At 37.6% G+C, this 16,342-nt stretch overlaps 1 long non-coding RNA gene across 1 annotated transcript in view; it reads right to left on the reverse strand.

Annotated features, from left to right (window-relative positions):
• Positions 1 to 6,595: 6,595 nt before the first annotated feature.
• Positions 6,596 to 16,342, reverse strand: part of LOC109549142 (uncharacterized) — a 295,166-nt gene continuing 285,419 nt past the window's right edge. Inside the window, exons 7-8 of the long non-coding RNA XR_004525758.2 lie at positions 14,793 to 14,853; positions 6,596 to 6,619 (exon numbers count right to left, since the gene is read on the reverse strand). This is a non-coding gene — a long non-coding RNA (uncharacterized lncRNA). The remainder of the gene's footprint in view (positions 6,620 to 14,792; positions 14,854 to 16,342) is intronic.

Here is a 16,342-nt window from a genome sequence, read left to right on the forward strand (position 1 = left end):
AGTGGTCTTACCATCTTCCCCACTATCCTGAAGCAGCTGGTTTGATACAATGGTGAAATGGCTTTTTGAAGACTCAGTTAAAGCACCAGTTAGGTGGCAACACCTTGCAGGGCTGGGGCAAGGTTCTCCAGAATGCTGTATATGCTCTGAATCACCATCTGATATATGTGCTATTTCTCTCACAGCCAGGATTCATGGGTCCAGGAATCAAGCAGTGAAAGTGGGAGTATCACATCTCACTATTACCCCTAGTAAACCATCAGCAAAAGTTTTGCTTCCTCTTCCCAAGACCTTATGCTCTGCTGACCTAGAGGCCTTAGTTCCAAAGGGAGGAATGTTTCCACCAGGAGATACAACAATGATTCCACTGATCTGGAATTTAAGACTGTTATCCAGCCCCTTTGCACTCCCTCATGCCTGTGAATCAACAGGCAAAGAAGGGAGTTACTATGCTGCCTAGGGTGATTGATCCCAATTACCAAGGTAAAATTGGACAATGAAGGTAAGGAAGACTATGTCTGGAATACAGGTGATCCCTTAGGGTGTCTCTTAGTATTACTACGGCCTATGATTTAAGGTCAGTGGAAAACTACAATACCCCAATCCAGGCAGGACTGCTAATTGCCCAGACTCTTCAGAAATTAATATTTGAATCACTCCACCTGGTAGCAAACCATTACCAGTTGAAGTTACTGATGGCAAAGGTAATACAGACAGGGTAGTGAAAGAAGTTAGTTAAAAATACTAATTACAACCATGTGACCAGTTACAGAACTGAGGACTATAGTAGTTATGAGTATTTCCTCATTTTAATATATGTTTACACAATATCATTGTTTTCTTCATTCTCTTATCCACTTATAAGAGGTATTGACTTTATATCATAGTATTTAAGTATTGTCAACTTTACATCATTGAATTTAAGTTTTTGGATATCAAGAAGAGTAAGCGTCACTCAAGGACTTTAGCTCCTTTTCTGGGAAGTGGCTAGTGTGTTTTTTGCTGTATGCAGGATAGGTGTATCATGGCAGGTGGAATTTTGACCTTGTTATTGTTTTTATTTGGAGATTAAATATGGCATAAGGAGATTTTTTTTCTGTATCTATGATCTTTTTATTGTCTCCATAGTTTTGCCTTTTCAGTAATGTCATATAGTTGGAATCATATAGTATGTAGTCATTTCAGATGGGCTTCTTTCACTTAATAATATGCATTTAAGGTGGCTTCATGTTTTTCATAGCTTGATAGCTCCCTTTTTTTTTCGTGCTTAATAATATTCCATTTTCTGTATGTACTACAGTTTTTTTTATCCATTCACCTACTGAAGAGCATGTTGGTTGCTTCCAGGTTTTGGCAATTATGAATAAAGCTGCTATAAACATCTGTGTGCAGGGTTTTGTGTGGACATACATTTTTGACTCCCTTGGGTAAATACCAAGGAGCCTGATTGCTGTATCATATGGTAAACATATGTTTAGTTTATGGTACCAAGTTGACAAGGGTTGGATTTATGATGGTTAGTTTTATGTGTCAACTTGACTGGGCCACAGGTTATTTGGTTAAACAGTCTAGGTGTCTCTGCGAGGGTGTTTCTGGATGATAACAACATTTGAATCAGCAGATTGAGTGAAACAGATTACATTCCCTAATGTGGATTGGCTTTATCCAATCTGTTGGAGGCCTGACTATAATAAAAAAGGCTGAATAAGGGAGAATTCAGTCTGTCTGCCTGACTGTCTTTGAGTTGGGACATATGCCTTCTGCTTTTGGACTCAGGCTTAGACTAGAATTTACACTACTGGTGCTTCTGGTTATCAGGATTTGAAATCATATTGGAACTTACACCACTGGCCTGGTTCTCAGGCCTTTAGACAAGGGCAGCATCACTTCTGTAGTATTCCTGCTAAGAAAGCATGAGCTGACACTGGTCCCAAGGAAACATCAGATGGACCTGGTGTAAAAAACATGCTTCCAAATGAAAGACCTCACTACTTTAAAACTCAAGATCATGAAAACCAGAGAAAGACTGAGGAACTGTTCCAGGTGTAAGAGCTTAAAGAGAAATGACAACTAAATGCAGCTCATGATCTGAACTGGATGCTAAACCAGAAATCAGAAAGAGACACAACTGGTATAGGTAGTGAAATCTAAATAAGGTCTGTGGATTGGGTGTAGTGTTGTAGGACTATTAATTTCTTTGGATGTCTGCATGTGGCTGTGTAGGAGAGTGTTCTTATTTTAATTAAATTAATTAATTAATTTATTTTTGAAATATACACACTGGAGGATTAAGGGGAAAGGAGGATTAAGGGGAAAGAGAAAACAAATGTTAGTAGAACGTTAACATTTGGAGAACTTGGGTGAGGGACTATAGGAGTTTTTTGTACTATTTTATAATTTTTCTCCCAATTTAAAATTATTTTAAAATAAATAATATAAGATGTTCTTAGAAACGTATATCTCCCACCAAAGTTCCCTGATCCATCACCAAATTAATTTATACCTCCATTTATTTTCATTCCCTTCTCCTCATTTCACCACTAAATCACCCATGTTTTTACCCACAATTTCCATATATGCCTTTCAAGAAAATTCCTGAGATTTATTAAACCAGAAACAGAAAAAAGATACAGCCTGATCCTTGGTAAATTGTCTTTGTGCATATCCTCCTTCTGCCCTCTTCTTAACTTTGAGAGTAGTACCTGAATCTGAGTAGACTGCAATACATCTGCATCTAATTTCTCATTTTTAATAATTACATAGGCCAGATTAAGTTCACACATTTAATTCAGGGAGCTCCCAAATACTGGGGGCTGAAGTATGACCAAGTATATCTATAATCAGCCTAAGAGAAAAATCATTCCAGTATGAGAGCATGCCACAGACTCAAGGAAACTAGCTTCAAAAAGCAAGAAGCTAAAATATGGAAAAATATCACATTCTTCTCAGATGCCCCTAAGTCTAAAACTGGTGATGTCCAGTGGCATTTGCTGTGACCACAAAAAATGTTCCTTCCTTCCAGAAATGCACATTCATTTGATCCTTGTGAAACTGCAACTCTCCAATCCAAATCAGAATCCAGACCGTGGGCTTAGGAGACTGTTTTGATAACAACCAAAAAATTCAGAATGTTTTACAGACACCATACTGGGAGGGATCCAGTAAAGGAAATAACTTTACTCAACAGAAGATCCCCCAGGAGGACCCATATTACTATTTAGTCAATACCAGTCAAGAAGGTGGGTGGTAACAAGTGAGGTTCTTTACCCAGAAGCCAATTGTGCACAGAGGTAAAGAAAACAGTTAAAACAGATTAGAAGCTAGACACATTCACAATCATACTTTGTCACTGGATCATATTCTAAGCTGCACCAAATATTTTTAATTCCTAATACTAAAAAAAGTAAGAAAGTAAAAGAAGGAAGAAACGTTGGCATGGAATATAAAGCATTCTTTCTCTAAGAAAATGGTGCACATTTTCTTCATATTTTCTCTAACATTTTTACAATTGGGGAAACACCTCAGCAGGCTACAAATATTCATGTATAGTCTAACCTCTTCAAGCATTTTCCAGTTACCCTGCCTGATGTTTCATAGCATATGATGAGCTGATGGTGACTGTTTGATGAGTCTTTTCCAAAACGAAGTACTGAACCTCCTTGGTGGTTTAGAGTTGAATGGTGCATATATTTCTATCATCCCTATAGCATATTACCACAAGATAGAACAAAATGTAAAAAATAGAACAAAAGCATTGGCCTTACTATCTGTATAGGCCATAGGGAACAGACTGTAAGAATTTCAGTCTCAGAAGCAGTATCTCCCATAAACCAGTTATAAGGTGATAAGACATTCATATGCCAAGACTGTTTCTCCCAGAAGCATTCATAAAAATGGCATCAGTCTACTTCTTTTTGTGCATCGTGCAATTCTGAATCATCATAGCCAAAAAGTGTTGAATAAATCTAAAAATGGGGTGTGAGGGTGGAAAAGATAAGAAATTAGGGAAGTTTGTATTTAAGTCATTGTCGAATGATTCAGACAATGACTGGTGGAAGATTCTATGTTCCACCAGTTGCTGTTGCTTTTCACTCTTGGTGACAGTGGGAGCATCTGCTACCCCTGCTGAAAGAAATCTGTATCACCAAGGGAGTACTATAATAGCAATCATGATGCTGGCACAGTTGTTGAGATAGATTATAACATCTGGCAGAAACTACAGTATCAGGCAGAGAAACAGGAACTCATTTCTAGCTCTCCCAGCTTTCCAGAGAGACTAGGCACTTGGGGGAAAAGTGACCCTTACTTGGAGAAGTTCACTTTTCTATGGCCAAGGGAAAGACCATAAAAGTTTAGTTTGAGAATCTCAGTCAGCTAGTCTAACTTAGCCTCACTCCTCCTCTACAACACAGCCACCTTTGACAAGTAACCCTAACAATAGTCATAAACTTTATACATTTATACAAATTTTTCAGTGGTACCTGGATCACCATGATTTTTTCTTATAAATTATGAGTAACAACCAACTCCTCTCCTTACTGCATTCCTCTATTCATATTCAAAATATCAGTATCATTAAAAGCATGAAAATTTCAGTTCCTAATTACACAGGGCTCTTGGCTGTGTGCAGAGTTACAGAGTCAGTTCCTGCCCTTTAGGAGTTTCAAATCTAAAAACATTTTAAAAATGTAAAACAGAATCTATATCGAGAACACCAGCCACAGGAATAAAGAGTAGACTACCTATAATCTCTGTGAAGCTGATCTCATGGAGAAGCAGAATTTATACTGCCTCTTAAAGGATATGTAGGATCTAAACAGAGGGATAGGAGGGGTAAGGGGGGGAAGTAGGGGGTATGTTTTAGATGGGCTGAGGGGGGCAAAAACATACAGGTGAAAAGGTCCAAGTTTGGGCAATAGTGAGTTAGAGCTGTTTGATCAGAGCAGCAGTTCTTGTAGGTAAACAGTTAAAAGATATCAAAAGGAGAGTTGTAGAGAACATTGAAAACAAGTTCAAGAGTTTGAACTTTATCCTTTGCTTGTGAGCGTCACCAAAGGAGACATTTCAACAACAATTGAGGAAAACATGTCACGAAAAATGTACCAAGACTGGTGTAAGAGTGATGACCTTGGACCACCTTTTTATGTGATATAAATAGCACTAGCTATTCTAATAGTCACATAATCCTCTTTGCTTTTCACAACCGGCTGTTGATAGAGCTGCCACTTGCGGCAAGGTCTCTTGGGCATGCCTTTTGAGTCCTCAAGTTGGTGATCTCTGAGCAGACATTCCAGACACTTAGAAGAAAACCAAATCAGTCATAAATAGCATCAATTCAATTTTCCTAGGCACCTTTCCTCCAAAATGCTTTAAGTACTAAAGAGAGCCTGGCTCCTCACAACACGGCCACGCTAAAACTCACTAAACAACTTCTTGCTTAAGACAGATAAAATGCTTGAATACATGCATCTGTAAGCTCTCTGCCATCCTCACTGTGGCCTGAACGAGTCAGTGTCATAGCTCTGGAAGGTGGCCAGAGGCAGAATGTCTCAGGTCATAAGTGGAAGCAGAAAGGCTGCCTGTGGCAAGTGCTGCTCTCGGGTGGCTAAACCACTGCCCTAGCTGGCGGAGGCATACCGTAGCTCTTGGCTGGCATCTCTGGCCCAGAGAAATGAACCCCTGTCTTTGACTTTGGCTTTCCACATATCCTGACAGACTTATTTTCAGTGAGTCACTTAAAAAACAAACAGTATTGTATAATACTCTTCAATATTTCTACAATGCCTGAAAAACCAAGTTCAGACACAATAATCAGATGTTTGAGGTGTGAGGTCTTTCCTGACTACTCATTGACCCACTATTTTCTTTCATTCCACTTCCCCTCTGCGCTACATAGGACCGTCTTCTCTTTATCCCAAAATATGTTACATTCATTCTTACCCAAATATGTTCTCTAATGGTAGATCTCTTTTCTAAAACATCTCTCTGTATAACCTATTCAACCTCTGTGAAGCCATCCATATCTATATTAATTCCTTACTGATTTCTGACTTCTAGCAGCATTTATAATTCACAAATATTATTCTGGGAGTTAATTATGTACTGTATTATTACACTTAATTCCTTTTTGTTAAATTATGTTACAAGCTTCCAGAAGCAAGGGGTTATTTTTGGTAACTTCTTTCATGTTCCCCACAATGCCTATGAAAATATAATTAGGTGCTAATAAAGACCTATTAAATTGAATTATAATGAACAACATTTGGTCATTGGTCTATGACATGAATAGTCAGAAAGGCAACTTGTTGTAATGGAACTATTACAGGCTTTGGAGTTGAGAAGACCAAAGTTCAAAGCCCAGCTCTGCAACTTACTAGCTAGGGGACACTAAAGTTGTCCTTTCTTTGCTTTAGTTTCCTTAGATGTAAAATGGGGTTACCTCTCAAGATTATTATGAGAAGTGAGTGAGAGAGCCTCATATTACATTACACATAGTAAGTATTCAATAAACATTAGTGCTTTACTGAGTACTCACGCAATATCTATTTATTATAGTTGTGAAGTAAAGAAGAGGCAGAAGAGTCATTTTGGTAGGCCAGTTGACTGCTCTGACAGTAACCTGCAAGGTAGAAATTTGATTAAGGAGCCAATATGGTCCTCAGCTCTTCACACCCAGGAAAATCAATATTTTAAATAGACCAGCACACAGAAATGCCAATTCATAATAAGAATAAGAACAATTTCTTAGACCAGAATATTCTAATAAGGTGGTCAGAATATTCTTGCCCTATGGAAAAACTATATGAAAGCCAAGTTATAATCAGTTTGCTAAACTTTAATTCAGAACAAGGGAAGCAAATAAATAAAAAAATAAATAAGTAAATAGATAAAAATAAATAAATTTTATTTAGTGATTATAATGCCTTTTGACAATAGGCTAAAATACAGCTCCACTACAGAGGTAACATTTGCCGAGGGGAAGAGGAATTTGAGTACACTGGTCATTGTAACCCATGTTCTACACAATTTTGAAGAAACACAGCCAAATTATTATCTTTGTACTTTACTTCTTTGGTTCCAGTGCTTGTTATAAGTCAGCTACCTTTGGAAAGGGTTTAGGCTGTTTAGTCTCCATTTGCATCAACCCCTCTCCCCCAGATCCATTCTTTATCTCTCTCTTATTGCTTTGTGCTTTGAGACGCTCATCTCTACAGACTGCATCCTCTAAGTTCCCTTACTTTATGGGTTTTGTGTACCCCCCAAAAGATATGTTGAAGTCCTAACCTCTGGTATCTGTGAATGTGACCTTATTTGGAAATATGGGTTTTGCAGATGTAATCAAGTTAAGATGAGGTCATTAGGGTTGGCCCCAATCCAATATGACTGGTGTCCTTATAAAAAGAATACCATATTAAGAAAGATACAGGCACACAGGATGAATGCTATATAAAGATTGGAGTTATGCTCCACAAGCCAAGGAATAACCAGAAGCTAGGAGGGAGGCCTGGAATGCACCCTTCCCTAGAAACTTCAGAGGCAACATGGTCCTAATAAGACCTTGATTTCAGACTTCTGATCTTCAGAACTGTGAGACAATAAATTTCTGTTGTTCCCCAGTTTGTGATACTTTGTTATGGCAACCCTAGGAAATGAATATACCAGTAAAATAAAGCACCTAGAGCAGTAGCTCAGAGATTTTGCCCAGTGGGAGAGGCAGTCCATGAGAACAGGGAGCTCTGAAGTTCTCCCCAAAGGAACTGGTTTTATCTGAAACAGAGTATGGGAAACTTCAAACCTAAGGGAATTCAAACAGTGGAGATTTTGCTAATAAGCAACTAAGAGGAGGCTGGTAGTTGTATGAAAGCAACAAACTATACCTTTGACCAGCTAGTTTACCAGAGAACTAGGGAAAAAGACAGCTGAGAAGACTCTTTCTGATTCAGAAAAAGCCTCAGATTGTTCTCAAAAACTACATTCTTAAATGTAATTGGATCTGTGAAGCAATGTATGCCCTAGGGCATAATTGAAAAAAATACAGCAATCTGCCTGAAATTTTCTAGCGTAATAGCTGGGTGTGATATCACATGAAGCAGACAGCTTAAAAATAGAGATCAGGTAAAGAGATAGTCAAAGAGGGCCCTCTAAAGCCACTATCATCCTAGGGTGACTGTGCATATGCCCATGGCATTGCCCTCTGAGGAATGTCATCAGAAGTTTCACACTGCAAGGTAAATAGACATCATTAAAATAGTCTTTCCAAGTCCCTAAGCAAGTAGACAAAAAAGTAAAAACTGAAAATATAGAAGCCCTGTAGAGAATGGAAAAGAATCATATCTTGAGTTGCTACAATATATTACTTACTATGTTCACCTTAAACAAAAAGTTGAGACATTCAAAGAAACAGGAAAGTGTAATCCATACACAAGAAAAAAAGCAGGCAAGAGAAATACCCTGAGAGGCCCCAGGTGTTAGTCTTAACAAAGACGTCAAGGCAACCATTATAAATATTTCCAAGAACTAAAGGAAACCACCCTTAGAGAAGTAAAGGAAGCTGTGATGACAATGTCTTATTAAACAGAGAATATTGCTAAAGAGATATAACTTTTACAAAAGAACCAAATAGGAATACTGGAGTCAAAAGTTCAATAGCCCTTATGAGAAATTCTGAAAAGAGGCTCAACAGTAGATTTGAACTGGCAGATTAAAGAACTGGTGAACTTGAAGACAGATCAATAGATACTCAGTCTGAAGAACAGAAAGGAAAGAAAAACAAAGAAACATGAACAGAGCTTCTGATAAATATGTGACACCATTCAGCACACCAACATATGCACAAGGAAGGTACCAATCAATGTAATATTGGGTTGGCCAACAATTTCATTCAAGTTTTTCTATAAGATGCTACTGAAAAATCCGAATGAACTTTTTGGCCAATCCAATACATTATATTAACAAAATGAAGGATAAAAATCACATGATCATCTCAATAGATGAAGAAAAAACATTTGATAAAATTCAACATCAATTCAGGATAAAAACTCTCAACGAAGTTGGTACAGTGGGAACATATTGCAACACAATACAGGCCATTTATGACAAACCCACAGGTAACGTCATACTCAATGGTAAAAAGTTGAAAGCTTTTCCTCTAAGATCAAGAACAAGGCAAGGATGCCCACTCTCACCACTTTTATTCAACATAGAATTGGAAGTTCTAGCCACAGAAAACAGACAAAATAAATAAATAAATAAATGAAAGGCATCCAAATCAGAAGGGAAGAATTGTCACTATTTGCAGGTGACATGACACTTTATATAGAAAACTCTAATGTCTCCACCAAAAAAACCCCCAAAAACCTATTAGAACTAATAAATGAATTCAGTAAAATTGCAGTATATAAGAATAATATACAGAAATCTTGGGACTTCCCTGGTGGTGCAGTGGTAAAGAATCCACCTGCCAATGCAGGGGACACGGGTTCGATCCCTGGTCTGGGAAGATCCCACATGCTATGGAGCAATTAGGCCTGTGCACCACAACTACTGAGCCTGCTCTCTAGAGGCCATGAGCCACAACTACTGAAGCCCATGCACCTAGAGCCCTTGCTCCACAACAAGAGAAGCCACCGCAATAAGAAGCCCATGCACTGCAATGAAGAGTAGCCCCCACTCGCCACAACTAGAGAAAGCCTGCATGCAGCAACGAAGATCCAACACAGCCAAAAATAAATTAATAAATAAATTAAATAATTAAAAAAGAATAATGTACAGAAATCTGTTGCTTTTCTATACACTAATAATGAACTATCAGAAAGAGAAAGCAAGAGAACAATCCCATTTACAACTGCATCAAAAAGAATAAAATACCTAGGAATAAACTTAACCAAGGAGGTGAAAGACCTATACTCTGAAAACTATAAGACATTGTTAAAGGAAACTGAAGATAATACAAATAAATGGAAAGACACCCCACCTTCATGAAATGATATTGTTAAAATGCCCATACTACCCAAAGCAATCTACAGATTCAATGCAATCTTTATCAAAATATCAATGGCATTTTTCACAGAACTAGAACAAATAATCCTAAAATTTATATGGAGCCACAAAGGACCCCCAATAGCCAATGCAATCTTGAATAAAGAGAACAAAGCTACAGGTATCATGCTCCTTGACTTCAGACAATACTACAAAGTGTTAGTAATCAGAACAGCACAAAACAGATACATAGACCATTAAAACAGGATAAAGAGCCCAGAAATAAACCCACACACTTACAGTCAATTGATCTACCACAAAGGAGGCAAAAATATACAATAATGGGGTAAAGTCAATCTCTTCAATAAGTGGTGCTTGGAAAACTGGACAGCTACATGTAAAATAAAGAAATTAGAACATTTTCTCACACCATATACACAAATAAACTTAAGATGGATTAAGACCTAGATATAAGACCAGAAACCATAAAACTCCTAGAAGAAAACACAGGCAGTACACCCTTTGACATATGTTTTAGCAATATTTATTTGGATCTGTCTCCTCAAGCAAGGGAAAACAAAAGCAAAAGCAAACAAATGGGACCTAATTAAACTTAAAAAGCTTTTGCACAGCAAAGGACACCCATCAACAAAATGAAAAGACAACCTACGAAATGGGAGAAAATATTTGCAAATAATATGTCTGATAAGGCGTTAACATCCAAAATATATAAATAGCTCATACAACTCAATATCATAAAAACAAACAACCAAATTAAAAAATGGCCAGAGGACCTGAATAGACATTTTTCCACAGAAGACATACAAATGGCCAAAAGGCAGATGAAAAGATGCTCAACATCACTAATCATCAGGGAGATGCAAATCAAAACCACAATGAGATATTACTCCATACCTGTCAAAATGGCTACCATCAAAAAGACCACAAATAATAAATGTTGGGGAGGATGTGGAGAATACTGAACCCTCATGCACTGTTGGTGGGAATGTAAATTGGTAGAACCTCTGTGGAAAATGGTATGGAGGTTCCCCAAAAAACTAAAAATAGAACTATCATAGGATCCAGCAATTCCACTCCTGGCTATGTATCCGAAGAAAAGAAAAACACTACTACAAGAAGATACATGCCCCCCAATGTTCATAGCAGCATTATTTACAATAGCCAAGTTATGGAATCAACCTAAGTGTCAATCAACAGATGAATGGATAAAGAAGATGTGGTATATATATATACCCCCATATATATATGTATATGTATACAATGGAATATTACTCTTCCATAAAAAAGAACAAAACGGTGCCATTCCCAACAACATGGATGGACCCGGAGGGCATTGTGCTTAGTGAAGTAAGCCAGACAGAGAAAGACAAAAACTGTATACTTTCACTTACATGTGGAACCTAAAAAATAAAGCAAATGAATGAATATAACAAAACAGAAACAGACTCACAGATACAGAGAACAAACTAGTGGTTACGAGTGGGGAGAGGGGAGGGGAGAGGGGCCAGATAGGGGGAAGGGATTAAGTGGTACAAATTACTAGGTATAAAATAAATAAGATACAAAGAAGTAATGTACAGCACATGGAATATAACCAATATTTTATAATAACTTTAAATGGAGTATAATCTATAAAAATATCAAATCACTGTGTTCTACAGAAACTAATATAACACTGTAAATCAACTAACTATACTTTAATAAAAGAAAACAAAATTTAAAAATCTTTAGCTAAACTGAACAAAAAGAATAATAGAGAAAAGTCTTAAATTATAAAATGAGTTATGAAAGAGGAGACATTGCCATTGACCCTACAGAAATAAAAAAGACTATCAGGAAATACTATGAACAGTTATATGCCAACAAATTAGATGACCTAGGTTAAATGGAAAAATTCTTAGAAAGACATAAACTACTGAAACTGACTCCAGAATAAAAAGAAAATTCTCAATAGGTCTAGAACAAGTTAAGCGATTGAATTTGTATTGTAAAAAACTACCATAAAGAAATGCCCAGGCCGGGATAACTTCACTGGTAAATACTACCAAACATTTAAAGAAGAATTAATAACAATTTTCCACAAATTCTTCCAAGACTTAAAAGGAAGAATATTTCCCAATTTATTCTATGAGGCTATTATTACCTTGATACCAAATCTAATAAAAGACATCACAAGATAAGAAAACTACTGATCTTTATATTGTTATAAATATTGTACTTTCATAAACTGCTGACCTTAATCAATGTAGGTGCAAAAAAATCCTGAACAAAATACTACCAAACCGAATGCAGTAACATATGAAAAGGATTATACACCATAACTAAGCAGGATTTATCTCAGGAGTGAAAAGTTGGTTAAACATCCAAAAATCAATTAACATAATACACCATTATCCATAGAATAAAGGGCTACAACTGCATGATCATCTCAATAGATGCAGAAAAAGCATTTAACAAAATTCAATACGCCCTTAAGATAAAACACTCAATAAACTAGGAATATAAAAGAATTTCTTTATCATGATAAAGGATACCTATGAAAAACCCATAACAAACATCACACTAAATGGTGAAAAACTGAATACTTCCCTCTAAGGTTAGAAACAAGACAAGGATATCTTCTCCTTCCACTTCTATTCAACACTGTACTGGAGTTCAAAGGACAAATTCAAAACCCTGGATATGATATGTAAAGCCTTTTAATGTGTGTCTCAACCTAATGTTCATTTCATTTCTTCCCACCTTTTTAGTGGAAAGAAGACTTCAGCCACATAGAAGTGCTCATCGACCATGGCATGTTCTATTACTACTCTGTGTCTTTGCACAACCTGTTCTCTCTGGAAAGCTCTTCATTCCTTTCTAGGCTTGGTGAACTCCTATCCACTCTTTAAAACTCAGTTTAACACCTTACTTTTACCTCTTCATGAGTTGGTTGCTTCCTCCTCTGGGGGTACAATGAAGCTCTTTTTTTTCTTTTTTTTTTTTTGCGGTATGCGGGCCTCTCTCTGTTGTGGCCTCTCCCGTTGTGGAACACAGGCTCCGGACACGCAGGCTCAGCAGCCATGGCTCACAGGCCCAGCTGCTCCACGGTGTGTGGGATCTTCCCGGACCGGGGCACGAACCCGTGTCCCCTGCATCGGCAGGTGGACTCTCAACCACTGCGCCACCAGGGAAGCCCCAGTGAAGCTCTTTTAACTGATCTTCACTTAGTAGACTTATTAACCCTGGTTCTTCATTTGCTCCATGTTATATGCCAATGCACATGGCCTTCTGCATGTTCTCTGGTATCCCATATTCTTCTGCTTTCACAAATGGGGACTGACTTGTGAACTTACTAAGAGTAGGTTTCTTCCCAAACTAGTTGATAGTTGCACTTATAAATATACTCTTTTTGAGGGGGAGGGGTCTGTCTTTTCCCATTGAATATAAGTTCCATGTGGGCATGAATTTATCTGTTTTGTTCACTGTGATTTGTCTTGTTCACAAGTTTTGTTCACAAGTATTTGTTGAACTGATTAAATATTATGTGAATAAGTAGCAATACTTTTGGCTGTAAAGCACTTGTGTAAGTGAGAAAACATGTAATTGACAACAGTTTAAAAAACAGGGATTTATTTTCTGCACAACAAGAAGTCTGGAGGTACAGCGTTGCTGTCACTGATTTAGCAGCTTAATTATGGTAACATTTGGGAAGTTCTCTTGGCCTTTACCTCATGGTTGCAAGATGGCTGGAGCACCTCAAAGTATCACATCTTCATACCATATGGGAGGCAGGAAAAAATGGGAAGCAGGGCAAGACAGACCCCTTGTATTTTACCAGCTAGAACTGTGTGTTAAGTGAAACCCATCCTGGGTGCTGGGCTAACATTACCCGAAATCAAGTTACTCTCCCTGATGTCTGAACACAATCAGAGTTTTGTTAGTGTACCTCAGGGGGAAGTAGGGAATGCCTTTTGGGATAGGCATCAGGCAGTGGCCGACACAATATACAAACCAAAAAAATGTAAGTGGGAAAGAAAGTTACAATTACACATACACACACATAGCTTATTATTGTTATTTATGGTATTTATGTTCTATAAAGTGATAACAAACACTGAATTAGTGAATACTGAACCATTGCTCCTAGGGGAAATATAGGGTTAGGTTCTTGTGAGCCTCTGATCATGTTTACATCAACCAACCAAAACACAACTTTGTTTTATGTGAGTTTCTGTTTAACGATAGCTTATTTAATATACATTGTTGATTCAGTAACATCAAACTCACAGGCAACAGCACTGTAACTTGTGCCTAAACGAAACTTAACTGCAACATGTATTTTTTCCGTAAGGCACATCACAGCCTTCTTGTGCTTAAGAACACTATACAGTACTTCAGATTTATGCTCTGTGGCCATTTTAATCATCAACAAAAAGCACAAAAATGCAAAAAATATGGTACTAAACAGACTGTAAAGTACACTTGTTTTCAGAATGAGAGCTGAAACAAGAAGGCAGAGCATTTTTGCCTTCTTCAGTGTCCACTGGGAATGTGCACAGTTGGGTGACTCAAATTTTTTTGCTGATCTGTGTCCACATGACTGTAGACATGTCCACAAATGACTTTGAAAGGACTGGGAATTTTGATTTTTGGGTGACAAATACATTTTAGAAAGTAGGTGAATTCTTAAATATGGAATCCACAAAAAATGAGGATTTTGTTGTAAACTTTTCATATTCTCTTTTTTTAACCATGTTTATTTTATCAGTGGATTATAGCATTGTCTACCACACATCTTTCCTTCTCCTTACCATAGCCTGACTACATTTTCTAGCTTTCCTTGGAGTTAGGCATGGTCTTGTCGTAGCCTTGCTGCCAAAGGAATGGACACAGAAGCAATATGTAGTATCTCCAGACTTGGCCCACAACATCTCCAAACAAGATTCTCTGTGCTCTTTTCCTTTTCTCACTGTCTGGGATGGAGAAAACCCCCAGAGCAGTCTTGGGAGTCCTGTGTTGAATTTTGTAGTCACAGGATGGCAGAAACCATTGAAAGGAGACCAGGAAACCATTATCCCTCAATCATCATTCTGAGGTAAACTGCCCAACATGAGGGAAAAATATGCTTTTGTGTTAAACCACTGAGATTTGGAGATTTATTTGTATACAGCAGCTAGTGCTACCTTAAGTAATACTGATCTACTACTATTCCAGTTAGAACACCTTGTCTATGTCTCTACTGCCTAATTCTCTGGAGGATGTACCTTAATTGCTCTGTAGGGTCTGATGAGGATATTATTTTACTCAACTATCTCTGGTCAGCTCCAGTATCAAGGCCAAAATGATAAGAAAGAAAGCTGAGTTACTGGCTACTCATTCAAAGTAGTCTTCCATGCATAGATTAATGGTGTTGTTTGTTACTATCTATTGCATTAGAAAACTTAGATCCTGGATTATTTTGTTAATTCACAAACATTCACTGAATTGGTAGAGATATATGATTATTTATCTGCTACATTAGACAGATAATCTGGCCTAAAAGAGACAGCCTTCATAGGGAAACCCAAGATGAGTTCAATAGTTCAAGCAATATTAAACGCATGAAACCCAGGATGTGAGGGGAAAAGTTATACATTTTAACCCTCAAAATATTTCTGGAATGTCTTTAACTTCTGGCTAGTATTCTTCTTTCACTCAATCTCCTTGATTTCTCTTCACAAAAAGTGTGATTTAAGAACATGTTGGAAAGTAGCATATTAAAATAGCTCCAGAAATGTTTACTTCCCTTCAATGATAGCACTTTGGGGGAAAGAATTAAAGTGGTCCTGGAGACTTCCCTCATGGGCATGCTCTCTGTCCCAGACTAGTTACTAAACCTTTGATCATGAACTGAAAGGCTCCACATCTCTTGGACAGATTTTTATCTCCCTGGGAAGTTTTCCTTGCATCAATAAACATTTACCAAGAAACTGTGTTTCAAGCTTCATGTTAGGTACTACACTAAGGATTCAAAGATGACAAAGTCTCTGTTCTGAGGAACTAGATACCTGAATAACATATTTAACAACGTAATAAGTACTATAATAGAGATATGTACAAGAAGAACAATGAATTCTGGGAAGATGGGGCAGTGAAATAAGGGTAGATAAGACTCCACAGTGAAGGAGATATTGGAGCTAGCCCTTAAAGGCTTTATGGGATCTTCCTGACATGCAGAGGCAGGAGAAGAAGGATTCTGGACAGAGGGTGTAGTCATTACAATGGCTCCAGAGACAGGAAAAAACAAAATGTGTTCAAGCCATGGTGAGGAGTTCAGTACGACTGGAGGGTAGTAGGAGGAATGAAGGGGAAAAGTAGAAAT

This window comes from Tursiops truncatus, chromosome 3, assembly GCF_011762595.2.
Source record: "Tursiops truncatus isolate mTurTru1 chromosome 3, mTurTru1.mat.Y, whole genome shotgun sequence".
Taxonomy (NCBI): Eukaryota; Metazoa; Chordata; class Mammalia; order Artiodactyla; family Delphinidae; genus Tursiops; species Tursiops truncatus.